This window comes from Leucoraja erinacea, chromosome 4 (assembly GCF_028641065.1).
Source record: "Leucoraja erinacea ecotype New England chromosome 4, Leri_hhj_1, whole genome shotgun sequence".
NCBI lineage: Eukaryota > Metazoa > Chordata > Chondrichthyes > Rajiformes > Rajidae > Leucoraja > Leucoraja erinaceus.
The window spans coordinates 15,044,280-15,052,147 of NC_073380.1; positions in this window are offsets into that span (position 1 = coordinate 15,044,280).

Sequence of the window (7,868 nt, forward strand, 5' to 3'; positions counted from 1 at the left end):
TTTGGGACAATTTAAAATGAGAGTAATATTCTATGGAAGACTTCGAACACAAGACTTAGAATTCCAAATATTATAGTTTTGGAATAGGTTGGAGGGATAAAAATTGATTAAAGCCATCAATTGCTTTGAAAATAAGGCTAGGGAATTTAAAGTCATGGTTGGCCCAAAAGCCGGAGTAAATTAATGAGCACTGTAATGATAGACAAAGGAAATTAAATGTGAGTGAGTTTGGGTGAGTTTATAATTACAGATGCAGGATTATAAAATATTAGTTGAGAAAGCTTTGGAATAGTTGCATATGTAAAATTAAGTGCAAGGGTGAGGATGAGCAGTGGGTAATGCAAAATGAAAGCATTTCCCAGAGGTAAATTGGATGGTAATTTTGTGAAGAATTTTATTAAAGCACAATCAGCAAATGACCTGAATTTGCTATTGTTGTTAATCCAGTCTATAGCTATTGACCTAATTCTAATGCTCCTCATCATTGGTATTATCAAAATATATTATAACAGCACTGATAGTGATCATCTTCTCATTCTGAGAAGGATGAAATAATTGCCTGCTTAATTTGTATGATCAATTAAATTAAATAAAATTCCTTATTTGTTATCAAGCAAGATGATTATTTGTTGAATTTATCACAAATGCACTTGAAGAGATTTGATTGATTCACCCTGTTTTCACATTATCCTGTAATTCAATGGCCCATGTTTGAAAGCAGAATAAACTAATCCGATAAAAGTGTCCTGCCTCTCTTGTGCTTGTAAAGAATCTTTATAAATGAGTTGTAGAGCCAATTCCTGACAGGTATGCACCAAAGTAAACAATCTTCCACATTTACATTTATATTTTCACTTTGGCTAAGGGACACAATTAAGAAATGGAAAAATGTATTTCTCTACTCAGGCTCACCCCTGACACTGGAAATCTTTCTGTTCCAATGCATTTTCCCTAATCTGGGAAATGTGTTCGTAAATGTTTTATGGATTCTGTTGCTTGCACCAAAATTTCTCAATATACCAAGCTCAAAAATTCTTGACAAAGTTAAGTAAAAAGAAAGCACTTATACCCTTGATAAAAATACTATTATCAAATGTTGCATTATTGTGCAAAAATCACTTATACAGTATAAATTCTATAATTATTATTAGAAAATGCAGAACAAATATTTACCACATATTATCCCCAATTTAAACATCAACTAGGCCAAAACCATGCCAAATTATTGGCCGTTTCTCATTTCACAGATACTGTCTGACCTGCTGAGTTCTTGATTTCCAGAATTTGCAATTTCTTTTTGCTTTTCATTAACTCATAGCTTTTGAACTTAACAGAACTGTAGTATGGATTTTTTAAATAAACTTTGGTAGCATCACCATGCAATAATAAACTATATTGAAAATAAACTGCTCAATAATTTATACCAAATTGTCACGTTTACCATTTTTCTTTTGTTATTTGTTCCATGAAGTATAAGGCTCCACGTTTCCAATGGAAATGTAATGGATGGACATCTGGGAATTTAGTCCAAAAAACATATACCCGGTCAGAGCATAACCACTTCAACACATTAAACCACCTCAATTGCCTGATCTAAGTCAAATAAATTCTAATGTTCCAAACGTAACATTTTACAACCATTATCTGGCCTTGTTTGGTATTCCTGTCATTATTATATTCCAAATACAGCATCTTTTGCACTGGTAAGACAATGATCTGTTTTTTTTTTGTTGCAAAGCATATCTTTATTTGCTCAGCAGCAAGGTACACAAGGTGATTGAACAGCAATCTCTTGCCACAGATTTCAGCCTACTTGTTAAACTGCAAATTTTCACATGATCTTTGTCAGCTTTGGGAAGGAATAGAATAAAAATGTCATTAGCCGATCACTGGACAGATTGCCAAACAGATTCAGCTGATAGTAAGTGGATAAATAAACAGAAACAATGACACATTGTACATACGATGACAGGACAACATAAAGTAATATGTGAAGTAGGCGCATCTGCAAACTCCGTCTCCCAAAATAGTCCATTTCAATGTTTACATTTCTATGGAGACTCGTGGTTGGCATTGACTTAAATATTCCTCTTTGGAAAGCAAAATCATAATGTGGTTACAAATTGTGGAGTTTCAGGGCATTATAATTTCCATGAAAATATTTTGCTAACTAGCCATAGTGTCCATATACTGGAGGAGATTCTTTCTCTCCTCCTATCACATTATCTTTCTCTTTCTCTCTCTGTGGTATCTTTAGAGGGAATGACTGAGAAACTCCAAAATCATCTACCAGGATAAGAAATATCCAATTGTACATCACACTAATTCAAGCCAAATTGATAACGAAAACAAAACTCACAAATGTTTAATTGTTAATTGGTTTCTCCTGCTAGCAAACTTGGATGTAAGTTCCGATATTATGGGCGTTTCTATCACAATAAGCATGCCAATGTTCTCTGGGTGAACCTACACTGTTAACACAAAATGGTGCCTGTGACTGAGATATGAAATGCTTTGTAGTTCTAATGTTTTAGGTTCTAAGCAGTGGGACTAAGATATATTGAAAACAAAAGCACTGGGAAACACACCAAGTCTGAGCAAAATCACTTCTTCAAAACAAAATAGCTTTATTGTGCATGTTCACTGATCATAGCAAACCAATTAAAAAACTGCATATTGTGATCTTGGTAATACGTCCACAGGTAAATTAAAATATTTAAGTTTAATGTATAAGTTCACGTTCCATTGTCGATACTAAAACAAAAGTCAGTTTACATGTAAGATGGTGTAAATCTTTCTTTCGGAAATCTCCTACATTTGCTAATTGCAATGTGATTAAAAAATTTTCATCTTGATGTATTGGATAAAAAAAATGAACCAGTTTTGTATTCAAGTAGAATGCACAGGTCTATTTATTCTGCAGCAGTTGAGAAAGCATATGTTTTCTGTTTTTGATTCTCAGTTAAATATTGTGATCATGAATTGCAGGTTATTATTATAAAAATGGTAATGGAATGATACACTGAATACGAGCTTACCTTGCAGTTTTGTAAAATTTAGGATTTAAAATAGTTATTGATCCAATTACAGTATGCCATGTCAAATTTTGTCACACCATTGTATAAGAAATCAACTTTTCTCATTGATAAAAATATTAAATATTGAACAATGTTGAACAATCAATATTAAAAGTTTCCTTCTAAATGACATTAATAATTAGACATTTCTGATGCTTAATCTCTATTTGGCTGTTCATACCAAATAGATGTAAACTTTTCACTTAAAATGAATATGATATGACATTAACTTTAAAATTACAGCTAGTGACTTTAAATTCTGGTCTTATGGATAAACTATTGTGGATAAACTATTAATTACACAACTCTACTATCTGCCTCAGAACTAACCAATGTTCAGAATTACTCAGGGATTATATACGTTCTCTTGAGTATCTGTAACCTTCAGGTCAATAGTTTACTGCTTTAGCTCTAGGCTGTAAACAATATTTATATTATTCACTCAAATTCACATGATCCCATTCTAAAACAAGTAACTTTTGACAATGCCCTGACAATGAAGCACAGGAAATGTTAACAAATTGGAATTTTCCTTCCACCCAGAATTTGGTCATCCTGTAGAACAACTACACACGTGGGAGGTCACAACTATCAGTTACACTGTGACTATTTTGTTTTACACAGGGACCTGACGAAAAAGAGCAGAACCCTTTCTGACTACAGAACAGAAAGTCTGACTTTACGTGAGTCAGATAGGAATGTACTTAGCGAAAAATTGAGACACGGGATCAAAAGAGAGGTCCGTTTAAAGGATTATTTTGCATGGAAGAAGAAAGCACTAGCTGTTTGGTTTATATCTGGATTGGAAATAATGGAAAGATAAGATGACCTATGACAGTGCTAGCGCCAACTCTATCTTTGTTCCTTCTCCTTGTTTACCTTCCGTAGAACATGGGAAGATACGATATTCCGTTTACTTATATATATTTGGATTTAGTCAAAAATCTGCTTATTATATTTCACCCAAAGATGATGAGCAGATTTAAATGTAAGACTCAATGCCACCTTTTCACAGAGACAATGTAAATGCAAATCCCTATTTCAAAAATACTTTTAGTTGATCTGTATTATATCGGTTGAAAATGTTGACGAAAACTTTGCAAAATATATACTTTAGCTTTTGAGTAGCCCCAAAGTATCCCCAAAATCTATTCTGTAGCGTTCTAAGAGGACTTGAAAAAAGTTTGCGTTATGGTTATCAAATTAAAGTTTGCAAATTAACGTTAATATTCATTTTTCATCAACAGTCGGCTGCTTCTTTTATTATATTTATTTCATTACGTTATTGTGTTAATGATGTTTCTTTTATTTAAAAAAAACATTAAAAAATATATTAAAATTCATTTATTTATGGTATTTTCCCCCCAACGATTGCATGTCATAAATTGTCCTTTTTGTGTTGAAATCTAAGAGTAAGTAACCTTTGTAGGGGTTTTGTAAATAACGAAATTCTACCTGCGGGAATTGGAAATTATTAGATACCTCAGTCTGAAGAAGGATCCCGACCCGAAATGTTACCCATTATTTTTCGCCGGTGATGTTGCCTGACCCGCTGAGTTACTCCAGCACTTTGTGTCTCTAATGACCATATAACCATATGACAATTACAGCACGGAAACAGGCCATCTCCACCCTTCTAGTTCGTGCCGAACACATATTCTCCCCTAGTCCCATATACCTGCGCTCAGACCATAACCTTCCATTCCCTTCCCGTCTCTCTTTGGTATAAACCAGTATCTATCTGTAGTTCTTTATTTCTAGATTTTTAATTTACTATTCTGTTGACTCATAAAGAAATAGTGATTCTACTACCATCGATGACAATATAGTTCATCTTTGACACCCAACCCTCCTGCACACGAATATCTTCGTTAAAATGTTCAACTTTAGTGAATCTATATTCAATTCTCCAGTCCTCTTTAAGCAATATATAATGCGACATCAACCTTCTATATAATGCTGTTTCAAAGGCTGTGGTGTCTAAGCTTGAAAGAGACAGATTCCAAAGGCTGATTTTGATTTCACCCACTCTTTAATATTACAATGTCCACCCGCTATTTGATGGCGTTTCGGATCGCTATCCTGCATCAGGCTAATGCAATTTATCGATCCGAAAAGTCGACGTTCGTGTGCCTTCACGAATGCTGCTTGATTCGCTGAATTCTTCCAGCAGTTTTATCTTTGCTCCAGATTCCAGCAGCTGCTGTCTCTTTATATCACCAGATACTGATGTTCTAGAAACTGAGGGTTACTCAGCCTTTCAAACAGTATATTTGTAACTGAGAACAATCCCACAGAAATAAAGAAAACAGCAGTTAATGTTAGAAATCTGAAATAAATGCAGAAAATACAAGGGGTACTCAGCAGGTTAGAACTCTGCTGTGACATGAGAAATGAAAAGAATAAGTCACAAATGTATCTACGTAAAATATTTTCAAGGAAGGCGTGTCAACAATTAGTTGCAATTGAATATGTCTGTGTTTTGTTTCGTTAAATGCACCACGCAAAAATAATTATTAATAGATTACTAGTTTAATTTTCCAAATACGTACTCGTCCATGCTTCTTTCTCAGTGAAAGTTAACACAGACATTTAGCTGATTTTAACATTTCTAACTTAAAGCCTCCAAGCGTTTTCCATAGTCGAAGAACTTGGGTGAAATCATTGTGTAGGAAGGAACTACAGATGCTGGTTTAAACCGAAGATATACACAAAATGCTGGAGTAACTCAGCGGGGCGGGCAGCATCTCTGGAGAGGAGGGATGGGTAGCGTTTCGGGTCCAGACCCTTCTTCTGACTTCAGAAATCATGTTCTCTACAGATTTTAAAACCTTGTTTCCTTATTTTTCTTTAAAGGACCAGCATCACCCATGGAAATAAATATTTTGCTGAACCACCGACCCGACCAACACAGCCACGTGATTTTCAGAGAAAGCTGAATCTATAACGGAACTTGTGACTCAAACTGTCCCCAATTTCAGCCTTGAAAAGTAGAATCTAAGGCATTTTTCGATACGTTGAATAGTAATATATTATTTTCATTTTAAGTGTATGAAACTTCAATGGAGGGGGGGGGGGGGGGGGGGGGGGGGGGGGGCGGGACGGCTCAGGGTCTAACCGAAATGCGATTTATATGAATGCAACGTTTTTTTTAGTGGAATCAGCCATGATCCTAATTTTATTTGATGAATAATTGAAGAGGATAACTAATGCCTTCCGTTATACAGTTTCATAATAAAGGCGCTCAGAGAATGGTGTATCTCTCCCATATTTCGCTCTTCCGTCTTTTTTGATGCCAACATCTCTCTGTTGTTATTTTTGCTTTGGGATATTGGTTGGATGTTTAATTAAAAGCCAAGAATGTAGCCAAGCTGTGAAACTAAGCAACAGCAAAAAAGCCACTATATAAAACCACCAATATTTGATGTATTTATTTCAGCATCAACTATGTCACGTCGACTGCACTGAACAACAGATAAATTATTCATCTTTTGCAACCCACTGTAATTTCGAAAGAGAGACAGCATTATTTTATCTGAATATGAGCAAAATGTCTTAATTTCGCTAATTTGATTGCGTTGGCAGAAATTTTATGGGATCAGTCTTTCCTTATCCTGTTGCATCTAAAAGTGTGAATGTAAATCAAAATAATGTATTCGGGAAACATTACCTTTTATTCATTACCTTGTATGCAGCACACTAACCCCAATTTATTTTAAAACGAGCTTTGCTCCGAATATATGATTTTGAACACAAACGTATGTGCCTTCGATGCATAAAAGAGTTGCCGTATTTTTCCGGTGTACTTTCTGTAAAGTTTAGCAAATTAGAAAAGAGAAACACACTTCGCGAGATCATTTAAAAAAAAGTGATAGCCGCGTTATCAATGTCACCACGCGTGTAAATCGCTAATCTGAAGTTCGATTAAATCATTGCGTTTCACTCGCTTTCATTATTTATTTCATTTCTAACCGTTAACAGTCATATTTCAGCTCACTAATATTTTAAAAAATGTGGCTACACAAAATCTGGCGCCAATCACCAGTAATGCTCAGACGGAGCAGCGAACAGCCAATGTCATTGGTTTTCAGGTCATTTGTGGAAATATCTCACTGTTCAATGTTGGTTCCCTCTTAAAAATTTAAATAACGCAAATGAATTGTACAACGATTGGGTTTGAAACTGATGTGTCACTGGACAGCGTTGTAACATGGATGTCGATGCAATAATTGCTGAATCGAGAGGCATGCTTGCAAAAGCGTTTTGCACATTAAAAATCATATTAAAATGTACATTTTAATGCAATGTTCGTCTGCCTCCTATCGAATAAATACTGCATGAAACACACAATTATTGTAATCGTTTAGGATGAAGAAATGAGAATGTTTCACGGAAAACATATCAAAAATCTAATGTTGTTATGGCGTGGTTCGTGCGTTAATGACAGAATAAAATAATAAATGATATTTTGTGTGTAAGTCGTTGGATTGAATTGTGCTAAAGCGTACTGTAAATTATCGTGAGAGTGTGGATTTGTTGATGTTATTTTCCTTTCTTCCCTGTAGCCTGTTAAAATGCAAGAGAGCTCTCGGATGGGGAGACAGTACGGCGTCCAACATTCATTCCTGTGTGCCATGCTTTTACATTATTATCAGAGGAGAACACACACAGCTTGTTCTGTTTAGTTCAGCCACCTCATCACTCTTCTACTGACCGCGGCACCACCACAATCTCTACACTCGTTTTGGAAGCGGCGCAGCCGTGCTCGGCTGCAGGGAAGTGCCAGCCACT